This window comes from Mesoplodon bidens, assembly GCF_964165515.1.
Source record: "Mesoplodon bidens genome assembly, chromosome: 7".
NCBI lineage: Eukaryota > Metazoa > Chordata > Mammalia > Artiodactyla > Ziphiidae > Mesoplodon > Mesoplodon bidens.
Window position 1 is genome coordinate 49,914,320 of NC_138164.1, and position 25,138 is coordinate 49,939,457.

At 34.4% G+C, this 25,138-nt stretch overlaps 1 protein-coding gene and 1 pseudogene across 3 annotated transcripts in view; one reads left to right on the forward strand and one right to left on the reverse strand.

Annotated features, from left to right (window-relative positions):
• The window catches only part of PDE3B (phosphodiesterase 3B), a 164,385-nt gene that overhangs the window by 118,093 nt on the left and 21,154 nt on the right, over nt 1–25,138 (reverse strand). The window lies entirely within an intron of this gene.
• Nucleotides 6,656–7,365, forward strand: LOC308620196 (ubiquitin-conjugating enzyme E2 D3-like; annotated as a pseudogene). The gene has a single exon. The product of its transcript is annotated as a ubiquitin-conjugating enzyme E2 D3-like (transcript).

The window sequence follows — 25,138 nt, forward strand, 5'->3', positions numbered from 1 at the left end:
GCGAAGATCCCGCATGCCGCAACTAAGACCCGAAGCAACCAAAAAAAAGAACAAGATGGGTCTATGAAAGATATCAATAATATGTACTAAGTGACAAAAATGTTGCAGAACAGTATTGTAGATCCTATACATGTAAAAAGAGAAAGGAAAGGAAGATACACTATATATGTAAATTTATACACACAAACATATCCTTATATATGCTTGCATAAACATCTAAAATTCTAGAAGGAAACACAAGAACCTGTTAGCAAAGTTTATCTCTGGGGGATAAGACTGCAGGGGTCAGGAACTTTTACTTTCCATTTTTCTTATTCTAATATTTAAACTGCTAACCACAAGCATGAACTGTTTATAATTTTTTAAAATTTGTGACAATTTTCTCAATACCAGAGGTGAACTAGCGATCACAACTGAAAGTGAAATAAACAGAATTATCACCTGCTAGAAAGAGAATAAAACTATATTTTTTCATATTCTAATTCTAATCTCCAACCCAGAAGGAGAAATTATCAATTGTTGTGCACATACACATAGTAGGCACTTAACTAATGTTTTTCCATTATTATCTTTCTAGTAATTATCAGTGGCATAAAATTTCCAGATGGTTGACTAGAGCAAAGGATACTTGTGGCCTGTGGCCCTGAAACAGATAGAGAAAAATCACCTATCAACATGACGGAAGTTAAACTTATAAGGAAAAACTTAAACAAATCAGTCTATCCCTTCATAAAATCCATGATATTCAAGTAAATTATCAAAGTGAGTAAAGCAAAGAGTGACTAATTCACTATTCCAGTGACTGAAAGATTAATTCTCAAAGGGCATTAATCCAAAATAGAAAATTACTAGCAAACTGCATAGTTGGTAATTCTATATAAATATGATAGGTTCACATCTTGTAATAGCATTCACAAAACATGAACCAAAATTATTAGTATTCATATATGTGTCTATATCAATCTCTATGTATACACATATCCATATATATGAATATATTTATGTAGTTATATAATAAATACATATATAATAGGAGGAAAGGGTGCTATGTACAAGTTTTCTCCTCCACTGCTTTCAAAACAAATTTTAATACCTTGATATTTCACTAAAAAGAAGCCAGGGGCTTCCCTGGTGGCGCAGTGGTTGAGAGTCCGCCTGCCGATGCAGGGGACACGGGTTCGTGCCCCGGTCTGGGAAGATCCCACATGCTGCGGAGCAGCTGGGCCCGTGAGCCATGGCCGCTGAGCCTGTGCGTCCAGAGCCTGTGCTCCGCAATGGGAGAGGCCACAACAGTGAGAGGCCCGCGTAAAGCAAAAAAAAAAAAAAAAAAAAAAAAAAAAAAAAGAAGCCAGGAATCAGTCAGGCCTGATTTATCTCCAGAGCCTATAAAATTAATGATTATTTCTTTTATTATACTTCCAAATCTGCAATGAAAACCTCTGTGGATATTTTTTTGGTTTTCTAAAAGCCACATTGTTAACACCAACCACATGTTTTCCATACTTCTCTTTGCTAGTGGCATCAAGGTTCACAGAGTCAGTAAGAAATGATTCCCAGGGCTAAATGTGAAATATAGATCCCTGCCTATCTTTACGCACCGTCTCCTTTATCACTCTTCCACTCAATCGTTACCCTTTAGCAATACTCATCTTTTAAAGTATTCAAATATGCCAAGCTTATCAGGCCTAAGAAGCAGTTGCACTCCTATTCCCACTAACCAGAAAATCCATCCCCAGGTCTTCATGAGACTATCTCCTCATCATTCAAGTCTCAGCTCAAATGTCATCTTCTTACAAAGGACTTCTATAACCATGCAATCTAAATTAGTCCTTCCAGGCACACTGTATCCCACCAGCCTGTTTTATTTTTTTCTCAGGACTTATCACACTTTCTGAAGCTATCTTGTTCTTTTATGTGTTGTTTTACCCAATCACTCTTCCCCAACAATGATTTCTAAGTTTCATGACAGTAGTTTCATGACAGCAAGAATCTTGACTGTCTTGTTCATTGTGATATTCCCAGCATCTGGTACACAGTAGGTACACGATATGTATTTGCTAGACGATTGAATAAGGAAGAAATCAATATTGTCACATGCTGTCAGATGCTGAAGATATAATCTACTACAGCATGCACCAAAATGCTAAAATATGTGTGTATGAAAACTGTAATTATGTCTTTACAGCTATTTTAAAATCTATGAAACTGGCCAAAAACTCTAAAAATGAATGAATATTGCTCCTATCTAAATGATCATTACAAAACCTAATACATTGGCAATAAATACAATTTAAAAATTCAACCACATATATGATCTAAAATTTACAATACACTTCATTTTGTTTATTTGCAAGTGTCATTACCAGCATTTTTCTTTTAAATACATTATATTGCTTAGTAACACGTATATTAAAATAGCCATAGTGAGGTATAGAAGTTGTTTTACTTTGGATATGATCATGATGATGATATGCAAACATTTGTTGAGAAGTTACTATGTGCCAGCACCTCAAATATTAGCTCATCTAATCTTTACATCACCACTAGGAGTTGTGGTACTATTACCATTGCCATTTTACAAATGAGAAAATTGAGAAACAGAGGGCTTAATTTATCCAAGGTCACTTAGTAAATTACAAATTTCAATCTACCAGTTGCTAAGAAAATGTAATACTTTAAAAGATGTCAGTTTATTTAGCCTTTCAGTTTCAGGTACTGTATAATATAGTCTAATTAAAACTATAGTTTAATTTTTCTTCATTGAACTCAATTTTAAAAAATCATTTACATTAAGTGTGAGCCTAGATCAATATACAAATTCAACTTGCACTGCCATCATCAAAAAACAGGAAAGGAAGAGGAGGGAGGGAGTGGGGGAGGAGAGAGAAACAGGGAGGGAGGGAAGAAGGGAGGGAGGGAGGGAGATTATTGCTAGCAAGTATAATGCACCCTGTTTCCAGGGCAACTGTCAGAGTCCTGGAGTGCCTGATTCAGCACTTCTTCATCTGTTTACAATCACTCCAGCACTCTGAAAACATGGTCATTGCCTTCTATTCTGTGCAGCAGTGAATTCAGCATATACAAAACAGTATTTAACCTTTTTTTTTGCTTTAATAGTCTCACATGAAAGATCTGAAATAGCCATTATCCACATATTTTTTAAACAGTATACACTTTTTCACCTTATTACTATATAAATAATAAAAACATTCCCAGTATTATACAACAGAATGTAATTGTAACATACATTTAACATCCATGCTATAGCAACATTCAGTTAAAGGTTAAAATATTTTATTAGTAAATGAGCCAAGACCGTACATATACTTTCTCCACAGTAAATACTCCACATTCAACCATAAACACTGTAATTTAACCACTAACATGGATTTGAAGTCACAAAATAAAAACTAGAAGCTACAATTTCATTCCCAAAATTGTCTTTGCCTATTTTATTCTGCACTATGTAAAATAAAGCTACAATTCCCAGTTTGTTTATTTTTGTTTTATTTTGTTTTGGAAGAGGATGCCTATAGTAAAGACTCTACACATACGCGCACATGCAGGCACACACACACACACACAATTTAAAAGAGCAGTTATAATCCTTCTTGAAATGTAATTTTGATTCTAGAATTTTATTTTATTATAATACAAACTAAACTGTCAGTGTATACCCATAATAGTAAAGTAATAAATAAAAACTTATGAAAAGGACACATAATTATATACTATGGTAAATGGACAAGAATATGAGATTGTCCAATCCAGTGTTACTTTTCTTAAAATCAAATTTATTGAAGTCAAATTTACTTACAGCTATTTAAAATGTTCAGTTTAATGATTTTTGACAAATATTGCACAACTGTGTAATTATCCCCGCAATTAAGATATAATTCCATCACCAACAAAAGTTCCCTCAAACTCCTCTGTATTCAATTCCTCCTACCACTGGCCCTAGGTGGCAGATTACTGATCTGCTTTGTGACACTATAAATTATTTTTCATTTCCTAGAATTGTATATAAACTGAATTATACAGTATTTACTCCTTTGGATATGGCTTCTTCCATTTAGCATAAGGTTTTGCTAATGTTCTGAGATTCACACATGTTGTGTGTATTCATAGTTCATTCCCTTTTATTAATGAGTAGTATTCCATTGTAGGGATATATCACAATTTGTTTACCCACTCACCTGTGATGGACATTTGGGTTGTTTCTAATTTACGGCTTTTATGAACAAAAGTGCTACAAACATATATGAACAAATTTTTCTGTGGATATATGTTTTTATTTCTCTTCATTAAATACTTAGGAGAGAACTCCAAGATCATACGCTAAATTGCCAAAACATTTTCCAAGGGAATGTACAATTTTACATTCCTAGCAGGAGTGTTCACAGTTTTTGCCTAATTTTAGTTTGATCATTTGTTTTCTTTTTATTGAGTTGTAGGAGATCTTTAAATATTCTGGATAGAAATCATTTGTCAGATATATTTATTATAAATAGTTTTCCCATGCTAGTGCTTACCTTTGCATTTTCTTACCTATAGCTTTCAAAGAAAAGTTTTTAATTGTAATTAAGTCCAGTTAATTATTTTTTTTTCTTTTATGTTTTTTTTTTCAGAATTTTCTTCTAGATGTTTTAAAGTTTTTGTTTTTGTTTTTAATTTTGGTCTATAACCCTTGTGTTGTGTATGGTGTAAGAGTCAGTGTTCATTTTTTCCCCCACAGATTAGCCAGTTGTTCTAGGACATTTGTTGAAAAGACTATAACTTCCTCCTTTGATGTGCCTTGGCACCTTTGCTAAAAATCAACTGATCTTATGTGTGTGGGTCTATTTCTGGACACTTGATTCTATTCTATTGATCCATAATGTCTACCTTATTACTACTACACACTGTAATTAAATAAATCTTGAATCAGGTAGTCTGAACTATGTTCTTTTTTTAATTGCTTCGACTATTTGTCTTTCCATGTAAAAAAAAAAAATTTTTTTCTGGCTGCTGCACAGCATGAGGGATCTTAGTTCCCCCACCAGGAACCATGCCCCCTGCAGTGGAAGCATGGAGTCTTAACCATTGGACCACCAGGGAAGTCCTGTAAATTAGATTCAATCTAATTTTGAATTAGATTGTCAGTAACTTTAAAAAAAAAGAAAAAGACTGCTGAATTTGTATTAAAATTTCACTGAAGTACAGTTCAATTTGTAACTCAGTGTTTCTTAATCTCTATCTATACATTAGAATTACCTGGACACATCAAAAGATAACCCAAGCTTACCTAGACCCCCATCCCAAACCAATCAAATCAGTAGGTTCTAATATGGAGCCATGATTCAGAAATTCTGGTTTAATCATTTGGAGGAAATGTTTCCATTAAAATTAAAGATATTTGAGACTATAAGGGACTTTTTGTCATAAATATTGCTGGTGTCTAATTAGAAACTGGGATATCCATTTAAAAAATTAATTTCCATTTGTTAGACCTTCAGACCTAATATTTAGATAAGACCCAAGCCTCCTGGTCATGCCAAACTTAAAAAAAGAAGAAATTTGGAAAATTTTCTAAAGATATTTGAGGAAGAAAAACCCAGGAGAAAAAAACCTGACAATCTAGAATTCTACATCTTGGTAAACTATCATTCAAAAGTGAGAGTTAAACAAAGAAACTTTCAGACACACAAAAAGAGCTTACACTAACTGAACCTAACTGAAAGATATTTCTGTGTTATAAAGAGAAATATTAAAACAGAAGGAAGGAGTGTGACACACACAAAAAATACAGCTAGCCCCAAACGGAGTAGTTAAAACAAGCATTTAAGGAACAACTAATCCTAATCTTGTAAAAACTGTTTCAGATAACAGAAAAAGATGTAACACTCACCAACTTTTTCATAAGTCTAGTGCTACCCTGATATCAAAACCAGATGAGAACAGATGTTACAAGAAAAGAACATTAAATGGCAAAATGTCTTATGCAAATAGACAGAAAATTCTCAATAAAATATTACCAAACTAAACACAGCAAAGTAGAGGAGAAAAACCAACACAAATCTTAGCTGCCTTGATACCAATGAGTGTTGGCAAGTCTCCTAAAATTTAATCAAATAAAAGATCTTGACATTGAAGGAAAAGAAAGAAGAAAAGGAAGGGAGGGAGGGAGGGAAAAGAAAAGACAAGACAAAACAATACATCATGGCCTAGCTGGGTTTACCACAGCACTACAAGAATTGCACGTATATTTTTCTTTATACTTTTCCGTATGTTTGAAACACTATATATCATAATTTTTCTTAAGCTCCAAAGGGGTAGTAATTTGCAGATCAAAAAAGATTGAAACCTAAATGCCTACAGTAAGGAAAAAGAATAGGAAGTCAATTTACTCACAGACCCCTCCAAAGATCTAGCACTTGAAGATAGCAATTGCCATAGAATGCTGGGGTAAGATTTTCCACTAAAATCTGGGGAGTTTGGTTGAAAACTTACATATTTATACTGATAAGACGCTGCCTCCACCGTGTTCAGTTAAGCAACTACTTCCCTTCAGACTGGCAGACCAGAATTTTGGTCTCTGGAGAAATTCTAGAGACCAGAGATCTAGAGAAATTCTGCATTTGGTATAGCAGGCACCTAGTAGAAAATAGAGGTGAGACAGCAGACTGACACAAGCCAGAAGGAACAGGGAGTTAAGAACGCCAGGAGAGGTCGTGCGCGTGAGTCCCGTAGGGCCAGGGAGGCACCAGCTGCCGCGCAGGGAGGAGGCCAGGCTGCAGCTTGAGGGAGGCCCCGGCCCCTCTGCGCCTGTGTCTGGCAGAGCTGGTGTGAGACAAAAGACAATCCTTCCCAGCCGCCGGGATAATCAAGAGTTTTGGCCTGACCTTTGAGTGCACACCGAAATAGTTGGGAGCCAAATGAAAAGCACAGACTATGGCACTGAAACGGATTAATAAGGAACTTGGTGATTTCGCCCGTGACCCTGCAGTACAATGTTCTGCAGGTCCAGTTGGGGATGATATGTTTCATTGGCAAGCTACAATTATGGGACCTAATGACAGCCCATATCAAGGCAGTGTATTCTTTTTGACAGTTCATTTCCTACAGACTACGCCTTCAAACCACCTAAGGTTGCATTTACAACAAAATTTATCATCCAAATATTAACAGTAATGGCAGCATTTGTCTCGACATTCTAAGATCACAGTGGTCTCCTGCTTTAACTTCTAAATTTCTTTTATCCATTTGTTCGCTGCTATGTGATCCAAACCCAGATGACCCCCTAGTGCCAGAGATTGCACGGATCTATAAAACAGAGATAAGTACAACAGAATAACTCCGGAATGGACTCAGAAGTATGCCATGTGATGTTATCTGAAAGTCAGAATAACCTGCATTATAGCTGGAATAAACTTTAAATTACCATTCCTTTTTTGATTTTCTTATCTGGCTGCTCCCCCATCAGACTTCGTCTTTTTTATATTTTGTTTACCTCCCTCCATTCATTCACATGCTCATCTGAGAAGACTTAAGTTCTTCCAGCTTTGGACAATAACTGCTTTTAGAAACTGTAAAGTAGTTACAGGAGAACAGTTGCCCAAGATTCAGAATTTTTTTTAAAATGGAGCATGTGTATTATGTGACCAATGTCTTCACTCTAACTTGGGTATGGGTTTAAAACCATTCCTCACTGCTCTAACATGCTGAAGAATCATCTGAGCGGGAGGGAGATGGATGCTGAGTTATCACATCAAAGGAAACAGCATTATTCTAGCAGCATCAATTCTTGTGTAAGCCTTCCACTGTTAGAGATTTGAGGTTACATGATATACTTTATGCTCATAACTGATGTGGCTGGAGAATTGGTATTGAATTTATAGCATCAGCAGAACAGAAAATGTGATGTATTTTATGCATGTCCATAAAGGAATGACCTGTTCTTGTTCTACAGAGAATGGAAATTGGAAGTCAAACACCCTTTGTATTCCAAAATAGGGTCTCAAACATTTTGTAATTTTCATTTAAATTGTTAGGAGGCTTGGAGCTATTAGTTAATCTATCTTCCAATACATTATTTAATATAGCACTGAATAAATGATGTAAGTTGTCAACGGATGAGTGATCAACTAATAGTTCTGCTAGTAATTGATTTATTTTTCTTCAAAAAAGTTGCATAAACCAATGAGTTAGCTGCCTGGATTAATCAGTATGGGAAACAATCTTTTGTAAATGCAAAGCTGTTTTTTGTATATACTGTTGGGATTTGCTTCATTGTTTGACATCAAATGATGATGTAAAGTTCTAGAGAGTGAATATTTTGCCATGTTCAGTTAAAAGTGTGCAGTCTGTTACAGGTTGACACATTGATTGACCTGATATGCAGAATTAATAAGCTATTCAGATAGTGTAGCTTTGTAGGCTGCACATGATACTGGCAGCCCAGGAGTTCATAGAGGGACTTGGGACCCAGCAGTTCTGAAACGTGTATATGGAGTTGAAGAAATTTATTTTCCAGGTACAACCCCCCTAACTAAATTTTTTCTTTACCTTGTACACTTGACAGCTGAAAAAAACCATAACATGGGAGTAACAATGGGTCAAAATTTACAAAATAAAGTACTGTTTTGGTGTGGAAAAAAAAAAAAAAAAGAATGCCAGGAGCAACCTTTAACCAATAAGGGACAGATGTTGGTAGATAAAGTGCCCAGCTTCCCTGCACCTCAATGAGACAATTCTGTGGTATCATGGTCTAAACCAGCATGGAAATGTTCGATATTTGCACTGTCCTATATGGCAGCCACTAGCTGCAAGTGGCTACTGAGCACTTGAGTTGTGGTTAGTGTGACCAAAAACTGAATTTTAAATTTTATTTAATTTAAGTAATTTAAATTTAAATAACAGTACATGGCTAGTGGTTAGTACTGGACAGCATAGAGTCTCTCTGAGAGTCTCCAGTAATATTGAATCCCAGCTGCCCACAGCAGTAATCCACTCAATCAATATACTCTCTACTAGTTTTCCTCTTGTACTGTCTCACTTCCCCATTCTCTGATTATAATTCCTAGAATCATCTCCCTATCTTAGAGTCTGCTTTTGAGAGAACGAAGACTCTAAGGATCTGATGAAAGCTTCCAATACAAAGGCAAAGACTAAAATGAGCCACAAGAAATTAGGAAATGGCAGGAAAAAGAAACAGAAGAAAACACCGATAAAATGTTATTAATAATCTCAGAGAGATAAGAGTAGACATTGCATCCATGAAACAAAAACATAATATTGAAATGGGAACAGAGAACAAGAAAGCTCTTGGAGAAATTAAAACTACGATAACAAAAATTTTGTAAGTCAGTAGAAGGATGAGAAGATGAAGTGAAGGACAAGAAAAATAAAACAAAAATCCTAAGAGATGGGCTTGGGGAGAAAAAAAAATTTTTTTAATTAAACAATTAATCCAAGAGATACACTGTCAAAATAGGAGATACAATGGCCAATTAACAGTAAGCCCAGAAAGAAAGAATTGAAAAGAGGAAAAAAAGAGAAATTATTAAAAACCACAGGAAAATTTCCCCAAACTAAAAGATATGCATCTCCTAAATTTAAAAAAAATCAAATATCAGCACATGATTGAAAAAAAGACATATACCAAGGCACAACATCACAAAATTTGTGAACACCAGGATAAAGAAAATCCTAAAAACTTCCAGAGAGAAATCAGATTAGCTTCAGACATTTTAATAGTAACACTGGATGCTTTTTTTTTAAAGTAGACTTAGTTCAACAGTAAACAATATTTTCATAATCAAAAAATGTAAATACCAAAAATAGATTTTAAAATTGTGACATAGCTACAGTAAGAGAATGGAAGAAGAGAGAAAGGGAAGGACTCTAAGAGACCTAAATTCTCAATAACATACAAGAATCACTTAAGCCAAGAAGTTGGCAGAAGAGGCATATTATTTTAAATTACGTAGATAAATACCACAAGAAAGAGTGAAAAGAATTCGGAGTGATTATGTCTGCGAAGCAGGACTGGAGAGTGGGGAAGAACTAGAAAGGAGACTGCAATTTTTCATTTTAATCTTTTAGTGCTGTGTGATTTTTTATGTGTATGTATTACTTTGAAGGAAATAAAAATGTATTACAAAAGCGGAACAGAAATTTTATGTTAAAATTGTTCAAACTTTTGAAACTATTTTTGAATAACAGTTGTAAAGAGATGGTGTAAGTAATTGGAACCCAAAGATAATCTCAACACAGATAATATCTACTACTCATTTTAGACATCTCATTCAATAACACTTCAGAAAGTGCTAACAGGAAATATAGTTAAACCTATTTATTTGTGCCGATGGCAGGGAGCTAGAATATGAATAAATTCATTTATTTTTGCCCTTAAAATACACACATATAATTTGTTGGGAAGATTAAGCCCTGTATGTGGGGAAGGCTAAGCTCTATACGTTTTAGAAAGTTAATATTAAAATTGAATACTATCACTTGAGCACAAATCAATGAGCTAGATAGTCACAGAAATGTTATGCACATAATAGGCACTTAGATTTGTTAACTAAAATGACCAAATGAGATACTCCAAACAGGGTTCCTAAAAACACAAGGAAAAGCCAGTACAAATATAAAATTTACCATGGATAAATATGCAAGTAGTAACTGATAACTTAGTATATATTGAATCACTTTTAGTTTCAGTTTCATCTCTTTTCTCTTCCAGCTAACCTTTTGCCTGTCACTGTGTCAGGTTCCCATAAAATGACTGAGCCATGATAAAAGACATAGAAGGAAATAATGACATCAGAACATTTACGATAGGAGAATAAATTCACTAGTCAGGAGACCTTGCCAGCAACAATATCACTTGAACATGACAAGTGAGAACACAGTAAGGTTAAAAGAGAAAACTTCATTTGGAAAGAAAACTTCATCTGGAATATTAGTAATTTTTCTTTTTATTAAACAAATATTTTAAGAAATAATATCCTAAAAATTTTTCCTAAAAATGGGAAAAACTGACAAGCCTTTGCTATGAAAGTTTTTAAAGCACTGTACTATGATATTAATCTTAGGCAAAAGATTACAGTTGTCAGTCATAAGTAATTCAACATTAAAACATTCCTTTCTAAATACTTATTTTTGACAGTTTACCATGATAATTTAAAATATTTTTCCTGTTTCACAAAATTATTACAATAAAATCAATAAACTTCCTATTTTTTATCAAATTTTTAATACAACTTCTAGAGCAAGTGTTCCCAATAATATATAGATCCTCCAAACTTAAACTTTTATTATTCAGCATAAATAATTAACTATGAAGTCTATTTATGTCTAGCTTTATATAAAAACCAAAATGAAATCCTTAATTTCACACTAACAATTAACCTCACTAAATATTAGAGTCCACATATTAACCAATTAGACCTATAGAATGGTAAGAGAATAAGATCTACTATTACCAGCAGAACTAAAAAGGGCCAATACTTTAACTCCAATCTTTAAGGCGACCAAGGCTAAAAATAATATCTCTTCCTTTTCTTTTTTTCCAATGATTGTGACTACTGAGAGCAATGGTTGTGTTGCTTTCATTTGTGTACTTAGGAGCACCTGGCATAATACGTAATGCCCTCCATCAAATTTTATTGCATGAAAGACTGAATAAATTGTTTTTCTCAATAATATCTATTCCTTTAAATTAAATTTGTGTCTCCATTGTTGGAGGCACCCATAATTAACAAAGGATTTTAGAAAGCAATAAATACTATATTTGTCAGCAAAATAATCCCATTAAGATATCAATATCACAAGTACTAAAAGGATTAAATGATGTCTTAGAAAAGTTTTCAGCTCTAAAATCCTGAGGTTTTACTAACACAGAACATTTTTCTCCTTAAAAAGAATTACCTTCTCTCATATTATTCTTTTATAGGCTTCACTAAATAACGCTTTATGCTTTAAAAATGAGAAGCTGCTTCAAACGAAGCCAGACTTTCTAATTAAGTTAACTGGAAACAAGAAAAACTTATTGAGGCTTTCATACGAAGGGAATAAAATAATGTCATGGGCACAGTATAAATTTTAGTGACTAAACAACTTTATATAACTTGCTGAAAAATCATAAAGGAATCAAACATTTCCAATACAATTCTTAAAATAAAAAATAAATAGCTACAGCATGAGATGCCATTAGTAAATAATTGTTTGAAAACCTGAAGTTTTTAATGATCAACAAACAAGTACCCCTTTTCATGTACTTTGTACCCCGTAGAAAGAAAAGACGCTTCTATGTGAAATAAAAGTTAACTTTATTTTTATAAGAAAGACTCTCTGATGAGAATGCTTGAACTACGGGGAAAATAAAGTACTAGATAAGTCTTAAAAACCACCTTATATTACCCTTGTATGAAGTTTTTTCCCCTATCCTTGGTCCTGTCAGTATAGGATGAGCTGACTCTCTCAACCTATCATATGCTAGGAAATATCTTAACTTCTACAAAGCCAAAGAATTTTTGCCAGGATTATGTGGATTTGGAAAAAGAGGAATTCCAGTAAATTCCAAGTAACCAGTTGTTACCACAGAGAAATAAAACTGATTTGTTCAGTTTTGGAAGGGACAGGCTTTTCGTTGGACAGAGCCAGCTGAGAATTATAAAGCTTAGCTGCTTTAAGCCACAACCCTCACAAACAGCTAAGAAGCAGTCATCAGGAGTGTGATTCTTAGACTAGCAGAAAGTAAGTTTCCAAAAGAAGTTCTCTCAGCTTTCAAAAGAATAACTTCTAGTATTTCTTAAGACCTCCATATGACCACTTGGTCAGTCACTTTCCTCCATGTACATTATGCATCACGGGTTTTGAAGTAAGACAGAACTGGTTTTTAATACCAGATCAGTAACTACCAGCTGACTAGTCCTGCTTAACTTCTCTGAGCTTCAGGTTCCTCAACTGTAGAAGAAGACAACCATACCCTATATTTTGATGACTACTTCATAAATTTTATAAGAGAAAAAAAGAGATGATCCCACAGATTAAAAGTAGCAGAAACCAATCTTACACAATTTTTTTCAGCAAATAGTGAAAAAGGAAATACTAAGTCATTGTATGAAGCCAGCACAACCCTAAAACCAACACCTGACATGGACATTATGAGAAAAGAAAATTACAGACCAACAACTCTCATGAACATTAATGAAAATTCTAAAAAAATAATAATAATTTAGCAAGGCAAATCTAGCAACATACAAAAAGGATAATACATATGACTAAGTGGGATTTATTCCAAGAAAACAAGGTTGTTGGTTCAACATTTGGAAATAAACCAAAGTAACTCACCACATTAACAAAATAAAAAAGAGAAATCCTAGGATCATCTCAATAGATACAGAAAAAGTATCTGATAAAATTTAACACTCATTCATAATTTTACAAAACTCTTAGCAATCTGGAAATAGAAGAAGGAAAATTCTTTAATCTGATAAAAGGTAAAAGGTATCTTCTACAAAAAAAAATACACACACATCCCTCAACTACAGCTAACATCAATTTTAATGTCAATATACTGAATATATTCCCCAGAAGTTGGGGAGAAAACAAGATTGTCCACTGTCCTCACTTCTATTCAATTTTATATTGGAGGTTCTAGCCATTGAAATAAGGCAATAAAAAGGCAGAAAAGTATAAAGATCAGAAAAAATAAAATTGTCTTTGCTCACAGATAACATGATTATATATGTAGAAAATACAAAGGAATCTACAAACAAGCGACTACAATGAATAAGTGAATCTAGTAAGGTTTTTTGATACAAGTTCAAGACTTTTCTATTGTATTTCTATATAGTAATAACAATCAAATGGAAAATCAGGGACTTCCCTGGTGGCGCAGTGGTTGAGAGTCCGCCTGCTGATGCAGGGGACACGGGTTCGTGCCCCGGTCCGGGAAGATCCCACATGCCGTGGAGTGGCTGGGCCCGTGAGCCATGGCCACTGGGCCTGCGTGTCCGGAGCCTGTGCTCCGCAACGGGAGAGGCCACAACAGTGAGAGGCCCACATACCACAAAAAAAAAAAAAAAAAGGAAAATCAAATTTATGAAACAGCATTTATTATATAATAACAAAAATCAAATAATGAATAAGACGAGTAAGATAGCTACACTGAAAACTAAAAATGATAATGAGAAAAAATTTTAAAGAAGTAAATAAATGGTGAAATACACACAGTTCATGGTTTGTAAGACTCAGTATTATTATGACAACCAATTCCCCCCAATTAATCTATAGCTCCAATGCAATCCTAATCAAAATTCCAGCAAGATGTTTTGTGGAAACTGACAAACCAATCCAAAAATTTATATGGAACTGCAAAGACCCTAAAATAGCAGCTTCAATCTTTAAGAAGAACAAAGCTGAAGGACTTACACAACAAGATTTCAACATTTACTATAAAGTTTTAGTGTGACAATGGACAAATATACTAATGAAACAGAGTCCAAAAACCGATACACACATATATGTCACTTGCTTTATGAAAAAGATGCCACTGAAAATCTGTGTGGGGAAAAGACAGCCTTTTCAATCAATGGTGCTAGAGTTTTGGAAACTAGTATGAAAAAACAATGAACCTTGACCTAAATTTCACACCATTAACAAAAATTAATTCTAGATCACAAACCTAAAAGTAAAAGGTAAAACTATAAAGCTTCTAGAAGAAAATATAAGAAAATATCTTCATGATCTTCATATAAGCAAAGATTTTTTAAAATATTCAAAAGGCCACTAAACTGCTAACTAAAAACTAAAGTTACTAGCCTATTAATAGAAAAAAAAAAGTCATATACTTCATTAAAATTAAGAACTTCTGTTCACCAAAAGATATCATTAAGAGAGCAAATGGTTAAGCCACAGACCAGCAGAAGATATTCCCAGTACGTAAATCCAACAAAGGCTTTGTATCTAGAATTCATAAACAATGTAAAAGACTACTATAAATCAATAATTTAAAAAAATCCAATTTTTTAAATGGGCAAAAGATCTAAACAGGAATTTCAAAAAAGAAAATACCCAAATGGCCCATCAACATATAGAAAAGTACTCAAGCATCATTAGCATCAAAGAAATGTAAATTAAAGTGACAATGACACAGCACTACACAACTCACAGATTGGCTAAACACTCATCTGAAGTGTTGATTAGAATGTGGAGCAACTGGAACTCTCATCGACTACTACCAGGTGTATAAATTGGTACAACTTTGGAAAATTGCTTGGCAGTTTCTAATGAGGGTCAAACATATACCTACCCTATGATTCAATAAACCCACTCCTAGGTATATAGTCAACAAAAATTAATATGTCTACCAAAAGATATATAAGAATGTTCACAACAGCTTTAATCATAAATGTTCCCCCAAAATGGAAATAACTCAAATGACCATAAACTGGAGAATGAATAAATAATGATACATTTGTACTATGGAATACTACACAGAACTATAAAAGAATAAACTAGTGATACATTTAACAACATGTATGAATCTTGTAGGCATTATTTTCAGCAAAGGAAACCAGATACAAAAGATAACATACCATGTAACTCGATTTATATGAAATTCAAAAACAGGCGAAAAAAATTGATGGAGATAGGAGTTAGGATAGTCGTCAACATGCGGAGGGAGTAATGCCTCTAAGCGTGAACAAAGATTTCTTCTGGTGTGCTGGGAATGTTTTATATTTGGATCTGGGTGGTAACCACATATGTATATACCTATGAAAACATTCATTAAGCACTATATTTTAAGATTACTGTACTTGGTAGCATGTATGTTATGCCTCAATTTTAAAAAGTTGTATTCTCTAAATTTGAAGGAAAAAGCTTCAGTCTGGAATTTGGAGATATGTGCAGGAAAAGAAAGTACTTAACAGAGGACTTGGTCAACTCATAACCTATTTGGTTCATATAAATGCATATAAAATAAATAAGAGGAAATAAAGTCGTGCTAAAAAGGAGACTCAACATTTATTGAGAGTTGATAATAACCCAAGCATTGTGTCAAGGCTATACTTGCACAAACATACACACACACACACACAATCTTATTTAAACTCTTCAACAAACCTATGGGGTAGGTACTAATTTTAGAGATGAGAAAACTATGGTGAATAGATGTTGCTCCTATTAAGTTTTAAATGGTTTGATCTTTGTAAACACCATTTGGCTTGCATAAAATATTTTCTAAATATACTGAGAAAAAGTGATTTGTAAATATCCTACCTGGCTTTCCTATCACATCATCTAAATATCATCCTCCACCACACTGTCATCGTACTCTCCTTTATTTTTCTTCACAACACACATTGCTATCTGATAATATATTACATGTATATGTGCTTATTTCTTATTTTCTCTCTCTCCCACTAGAATGCAAGTTCCATGAAGGCAGAGACCTTGTCCATGTAATTCATTGCTCTCCCCCAACACCTAGACCCATATCTGCCATGTAGTAGAAACCCAATATATATTGGTGGATGGAATGAAAAAAGTAATAATAAATGCCCTATCTGATACTCAATTTGTACCCTTTTCCATAAGATCTATAAAGCTAAAAGAAAATAAATGTATTCCAAGTCTCTGGTAATAATCAGTTTGTATAACTTTACCAGCAAAAGACTTGATATGTATCTCTAATTTGGGGCAACCACTTCATATAGTCAAAGAAGAATTTGGGAAGACTGATTTTAACATGTTAAACTAATACAGATAATTATCTTCCATTTATGTCACAAAAGACATAACCATCCAAATGTTAATCTTTTAAAACTGTATTGTTTTGGAGCCAGCTAAGCACAGAGTATGTCATGGTTTTAGGAAGAAATGCTTGGGGCCAGCATTATAAAAACCAATTACAATACTCAGCATCAACACAGAGCTAAAACAGTGATGACTAAACAACTACTGAAATGCAGCATTATTTACAAATAGCCAAGATAGGGAAATAACCTAAGTGTCCATCGATGGATGAATGAATGGAAAGAAAATGTGGTATATGTGTGTTGTGTGCGTGCACACACACACGAATATCATTCAGCCATAAAAAAGAATGAAATCTTGCCATTTGTGACAAAATGCATGGATCTTGAGGGCATTATACTAAGTGAAATAAGTCAGACAGAGAAAGAAAAATGCTGTATGATTTCAATCGTTTGTAGAATCTAAAAAACAAACAAACAACAAAAACAAAAAAAACAAGCTATAGATACAGAGAACAGATTGGTGGTTTGCCAGAGGTGGGGGGTAGGGGTGTGCACAATGACTATAGTCAGTAATACTATAGTGCACGTTTGAAAGCTGCTAAGGCAGTAGATCTTAAAAGTCCTCATCACAAGAAAAAATAATTTTTTGATAACTATGTAAGGTGATGGATGATAACTGGACTTATGATGATTATTTTGCAATAAATACAAAATACTGAATCATTATTTGTACCTGAAACAAACATGATGTTATATATCAATTAAATGTCAATTTTTTTTAAACACTACTTAAGTGTATAGGGATGGATGTTTGCCCCTTCACTGAATTCTACTGTTTAGTTTACTCCTGTGTCTTGATCTCATTTCCTTACCTCTCTGCTCTAGCTACTGTGAGCTTTAACCTCACTTGCTATTATCTTTAATTTTTCCTTCTGTGCTATATAAATATGTGTGTATATACATATATATACAAACACACACATATATGTACATATATATATTTTATATATATGTGTGTGTATATACATATATATATCTTTTCTCTGTAACATATTTAGATGTGCATCTATCTTTGAAGCATACACACATACACATAAAACTTGCCTGGACCTTGCTTTCCCTTCCAAAATACTGTTGTTTGATGTCACAGCCACTTTCTTAAAAAAATATACAACCTCCACTCCCTACTCACAAATTCATATGATCATCAATAATGACCTTTATCACCAAGTCAAACTGCCTTCCATATGACCTCAATGCATCATTTAAAATAGAACACATCCTCCATCTTTAGATTGTATCCTCTTGACGTGCATTATTCTGTGCCTCCCAGGTTTTGCTGGGCCTGAACTTTAAACAATTTAGGGGAACCTCTTTAAGAAAAAAAAGCAAAATTAGAAATACAAACTTAGGTGTAATGGTGAATACTTATCTAGAATGAGGGGGGAAAGAATCACAACACAAGTATCACTAAAATCTAGAAAAATAACATCATAATTCTATCAATAATAAACTGCCTGACACACTTCTAGGATACTTTTTCTACATTTTAATTGCATATCTTTCATGATCACTTCTTCATGTGACAATGATATGTAACATTTTCTATAAGTAGATAGAAATATGTAAGATTTTCTATAAAGAAATAGATTTTTTAAAACTTTCTGAAGACTAAATCATTACTCACATTTTAGAAAATATTCTTTTAGGTTCACAAACTGTTACTGGCTATGTAATATAACATTTTAGTACTGTTGTCAAATTTGGGGAAACTTACATTTGTTTCTTTCCTTTATAAGCTATCAGATTCAAAAGAGTTTTCCCCAGACTAGCTTCTGGCTCCGTGTATTTCAAACTGTGTTTCTCTTACCCTACTCACGTACTTCTAGTGTCAGATTCTGTAGGACGTGTCCATATCATCTATAATCTCTGGCCTTGCATCTTTTTTCATAACACTGAGTCAGCACAGTAAGTGATAAGAGTACAATTGACCCTTGAACAACCGGGGGGTGCTAAGAGTGCCAACCCTCCGAGCAGTCGAAAATCTGTATATAATTTATAGTCAGTCCTCCATATAGGCAGCTCCTCCATATCTGAGGTTCCACATCCATGGATTCAACCAACCTCAGATAGCATAGTACTATAGTTATTTATTATTGGAAAAAATCTGTATGTAAGTAAACCCACACAGTTCAAACCTGTGTTCAAGGGTCAACTGTATTCCAAATGTCATCCCTATACCAGAACAGCTAGCAAAAACCTAACTACACTCTGAAGTGACAATGAACCATATAAATATATGCCACCCAAACTAAATGTAACCCCAATTCAACTTTCCCTTAGCTGGATGCCAAAAATGCCTACAGGCACTCCAATGCTACATGACATGAGGGTAAATCAAGAATGGAAAGAGACAGCACTCTTATCTTAAAATACCTTACTTTTGGAAATCCTACAGAAACATGTGGCCATGTGAACACCTTTCTCCCCAAGGCTTAGAAGAAATTTGCACAAGTGGTAAATCCCCCACAACCTACCACCCTGACTCTGTTTTCTTTGCTGACTCCTTTTTGACATGCCAACAACTAAATATAAGTACTTCCCACAATTCTTGCCTTTCTCCTGAAAACCTACACAATACAGGTACTTCCCAAAGTCAGGTTGTCCTTAATTTTTTAAAAATTCTATCTGCACTCCTTTCTTCCCCCCAGTCTCATCTATTCTCAAGCTTCATCTATGACCTTCTTTAGCAAATAACCCTCCCTCTAGAATATAGTGACTAGACTATCAAGTCTCCGGGAAAGGGAGATGCCAGCCTTGTGTTCTGCATGAACTCCAAGGCCTGAATTCCCTGGGGCATATAGAGGAATGAATGAAACATACTGAATAGCTTCAAAAGTTTATCTCTAGCCTCATTCTCTTTTCAAACCTATGATCTTCAATTCAACTGCCTATTGGCCTTTTTCAGGAAGATAACATCTGCCCCGCCTCAGAAAACACACACAAAATCCCACAGCCCCTGGAGCACTTGGAACTTCATTTTAATGATAACTTTTAAAGTCTTAGTAAATAATTTTCAGAGTAACCTTTAGGAAAATTAAGGCATGATAAAATTATAGGCCTTGTTCAAGAAGAATACAGATTATTCCACCTCTAATAGCTTAAACTTCCCTCTTAAAAACAAGTCATGTGGCTCATAAACCATACAGATCTAATTATAATAACTTATCTGGAATCACACTCAGTGCCCTATACAAGGACACCATAATTAGAAATGCAAAGCCTACTGCTAGTTATTAAATATGAACAGATAAAATACTTTTGAGAAAGAAAATAAATACAATAAATAAGACTAAATACCAATAACAAATAACTAAATAACAATAAATATGCCTGTATACATATGTCTTAAAGTTTGTATACAGAATGTACTCAAACAACACGGAGTACATATTCAGTCATGTAGTCCTGCTCCAGTGAAAGACTTCATTGTAAACACACTACTAAAACAAAAGACTTCCCAAGCAAATAGGACAAACCGCTGACATAAGTGTGGTACTGACGTAGCTGTCTATTTGCCTTTAGTTGCTAGGATTCAGTGTGTCCATTTTCTCTAAGCTCTAAAACATGCAACTCTTTGATGTTATTATGAAGAGTCCATAGTTAAACAAAAAATTGGCAGAATGTTTAACATAAAAAATATTTCAAATTCAAATCTCTAATTTCTTGAAAACACATTTTCCCTATGGTTAAAAAACAAATGTTAGTGAAATTTTAAATTTCTTTACCAAAAACAGCAATAAAAATCAATTTCAATAAATGAAATGAAAAGGGAAACTGCATACTTTCAAGTTACTATCGTAGAAATAAAATTCTGAATGTAGCTTTAAAGGAAAAATATCTCCTATCTGGTCAGAAACTTTTTGAACCTGTGTAATAAGAGCAGTGCATATTTTGCGTTGTTCAAAAAAAGGAAATTATGTGGTGATTTGAGTAAACTCCTAAATTACTCAATTAAGATCCATTTCACCTTTAGAATTATAATCTTAAGATTATATGCTAATCGATTAGACACTAATAAATAAAGTGAATTGTATGAAAGAAAAGGCAACAAGAAATCTGTTTGTTAGGCAAATAAAACAGAAACAATGGCAAATTTAGTACTATTTTCTGCAGCTCCATAACTATCATCCTATCTCAAATTACGGGTCACTGAGAAAGTTCCCCCAGGAACTTCCATCTGCTCTTGGTGCAGCACAGGTATGATGCATAAAATGGGCTTGAAATACCTTTAGTGGGCAGCAAAACCAAATTTCCAGGAAAACCTTCAGAATTGATTAATATTAAATAAACACAGTTCCATTGTTTCTCTAACAGCATTTAACAATATTGCTTCACATTCCCCACTGGCTTTCGAACTATTTAAATATTTTTCAACTTTTATGTTCTTTGGGATACAACTTCCATTTCTATTTCAAGATTCAAATATTTCAAATCAATTCAATATAACTTATAAATTTACTATAAATTTTTTATTTAAATAAAGATTTGAGAAGTCACAAATTAGTAATTTTTCAACCTACACAAAGTTTTATGTCGTCACTTCACTTGAAAAACAATTTGGCATCATTCAGCAAAACTGAAGCACAGACGTACCCTACCACCTAGCAAGTCCATCCAGGGTAAATACAGCAGAGAAAGATCATACACATGCACCAAATATATTTACAGAACTGAAATCATATAAAGTAAGCTTTCTGACCATAATAAAATTAGCAATTAGACTAGAAATCAATAACAAAAGGATAAAAGAAATACTCCAAACACTTAGAAATTAAACAACTTTTAAATAAGCTGTAATTCAAAGAGGAAGTTTAAAGGGAAATCAGAAAATAGTATGAACCAAATAAAAATTAAAATACAACATATCAAAATTTATGACATGCAGATAGAATAGTGCTTAGAGGGAAAGCTAAAACACTAAATGCTTATATTAGAAAAGAAATCTAAAATCAATAATCTAAGCTTCCACCTTAAACTATAATGAGAACAAAATAAGCCTATAAGCAAGCAGAAAAAAGGTAACAATGATAAGATCAGACATCAATGAAAAAAACAGAAAAGCAATAGAGAATATTAATAAATTGAATACATAGTTCAAAACTTTCCAAAGAGAAAAAAGGAATTTCTAGTCCCCAGTGATATCATTCGGAAATTCTACCAAACATTTAAAGAATAAACTAATTCTATATACTCTCTTCTGAAAACAGAAAAGGGAATACTTCCCAACTCATAGTGGGAGCATCATTACCCTGATACCAAAACTAGACAAAAACAGTACCAAAAAAACTACAGACTTACATCCCTCATGAACATAGATACAAAAATCCTCAAAACATTAACAAATCAAATCCAGCAATACACAAGAATAATAATACACCACAGCCAAGTGGTACTTATCCCTGCGATGCAAAAGCTGGTTCAATATTCAAAAAACAAGCAATGTAATCCATCATATTAATAGTATAAAGAAAAAAAGACATACTATATGACCATATCATTCGATGCAAAAATTTGATGACATTCAACTTTCAGCAAACTAAGAATAGAAAGGAACTTCTTTAACCTAATAAAGAGCATATATGAATTCACTTAATAGACATTTATTAAGTGCTATGTTAATAACAGTGCTATCTACAGCACTAAGGATAAGGAATGCAGAAGAGGGATAAGACATTGCCCTTATGCTTAAGGAACTCAGCTTCTCAGTAGGAAGGCAATCACGTAGGTAACTAAAGGTACATTAACAGTAGTGTATATAAAACATTATAAATATTAAAAAGGACATTCTATCCAGGTGATCAAAGTGGGGTGGGGAGGGGGTGGTGGTGAAGAAAGTTCGCTGAGATAGTCCAAGCCAGTCCCCTCTCACTCGGACAACTGCAACAGCCACCTATCTTTCTGCTTCCACTCTAGATACTCCCCACCAGTAGCCCATAAAAAAGCCAGAATAATATTTTTGAAGCATTAAATGATGTCATGAAATTGTCTCACTGCTTCCCATAAGAATGCGGTTAGAAAGAAGTGCAAGTGTCAACATAGTCTACAAGGCCCTATGTGATCCACACGCTTCTTACCTCACCTACCACTCTCCACCCACCCATATTTCTTTCTAACCCCCAAGAATGCCAGGGTCTTTCCCACCACAGGGACCTTGCCTTTGCTAGTCCTTCTGTCTGGAATGTTCTCCCAGAGCCTACATGACCAGCTCCTTCCCAACATTTATGTGTCAGTTAAAACATCTCTTCAGAGAGGATTTTCCTGACCATCTTACCTAAAGCTCCACCTCCACCACCCTGACCCATTATTCTGTTTTACTTTCTTCATGCATCACAGTACTTAGAACTACCTGAAGTTATTTTACCATGTTTTTATTTTCTATTTACCTGTGCTAGAATTTTGTTAAGGCTCCATTAGAGCAAAAACCTTATGTGTCTTGTTCACAGTACTAATCACAGTATCTAGAACAAAATCTGGCACATTTGTATATGCTCAATAAATATTGTTAAATAAAGATGACATTTAAGCTGGATTAAGGTGGTGAGGGCCGGGGGAGGGGGGGCAGGAGGGACTGACCTTCTCAAGAGGAATAAATAGAGAAGGAGAAAAGGAAATCAACATGGTTTATCCAGTGCTTCAATTTTCACAGACTCTGGAGAATAAAGTTACAGTTGGGAGGTATCCTGAAGATATTATTTAGTTTTGTTGTGTTTTCATGATGCATGCATACACTTTCAAACATCCCCAGTCTTTTCCTGAACACTTCCCCTGGCAGGCAAATCATTATGTCACGAGCTAATCAATTCTGATCCAAACAACTTTAAATGACCAAAAGATTTTCTCATATTAGTCAAAAAGCTGCCTATTTGTTATTTATACATATTAATCTCAGTTCTGTCCCCAGAAGTTCTCATGAAAACAGGAAGTTTAATCTCTATTTCATAAGGCAGGCTTTCAAATATTTGAAGACAACTACATCCTCCTAAATATAATTTAAAAATTAGGTAACATTTCTTGACAGTGCCTGCATACTTCATATGAACCACTCATTTAATCCTCACAACAACTCTATGGTAAAGTTATTATGACTATGCCTATTTTACTAATGAGAAAACTGAGGCCTGGATTAGGTAATTTGCCTAGGTCATCAAGCTGGAAAGTGAATTCTGATGCCAGAATACAAACACAGACAGTCCAGCTCCAGAGCCTACATTCTTAACTGTAAGCCTCACTCTCTAAATGACTCCTGTTCTTTCTATTTGTACTCTGTCACCACGTGCAAAACACTCAGACAGCAATGCTAAAACTCAAAACTTGACCCAATATCTTCAAACTAATGATGAAGGCAACACTGATTCTCATGCATTTATAAAAGCCATGATATAATGCAAGATTTAATAATAAACAAGAGGAAAAGCAGTGTAAAAATTAACATGTCTCTGCAAATACTATCCATTTACTATTCCTCTTTGTCCAGCACACACTCCAAACTGAAATACTTTCCATTTTCTGAGCATACTTTTTATTTCATTACTCCTCCACCTCTGTTTACATGATTTTCTCTTTCTAATGAGCTATCTTTCCACTTCTGCAGAGAATGGTATCTACTGTGTTTTTAATTTTTATTTATTTACTTATGGCCATGTCGCACATGTGGGATCTTAGTTCCCTGACCAGGGATCGAACCCACACCCCCAGCAGTAGAAGATCAGAGTTAACCACTGAACCACCAGGGAAGTCCTCTACTGTGTCTTTAGAAAGCCAGTTGTGCTGGGTATATTTCATTTGCCCCTCCAGAGCCATTCTCCACTTTTCTCCACTCTATTCTGTGTTCCCAGAAGGCTATCCTGAATAGACTGTAATAACAGTCTCCTTTGCCCTGTCTTTTGGGTGAATTCAGCCAATGGAGACAGGAAGAGAGTGAGCCTAGAGTAATGTCACCTCTAGTCAGTAATCTCACTCTACCAGAAGCCAAAGCTTCTGTTCAAATGGACCTCTATACAGCCTAGAGCCTAGAGTAATGTCACCTCTAGTCAGTAATCTCACTCTACCAGAAGCTAAAGCTTCTGTTCAAATGGACCTCTATACAGCTGCCCTCTGAGTTTTGACAATAACCTCCTAACTCTGCCCTTACTTGTCTGAGGGCTGTGATGGCTACCTATTGTTGCTCACCAGATACTTCATTATTCCATGTCAGTTTCCCTTAACCCTACCCACACTTTTATAAATCACCCCCTACATTAAGTTCTCCCAAGTTTACCCATTTGACTGTATCATCTATTTTCTGCCAAGGACCTCACTGACACACCACTTCTCTTTTCCTATGC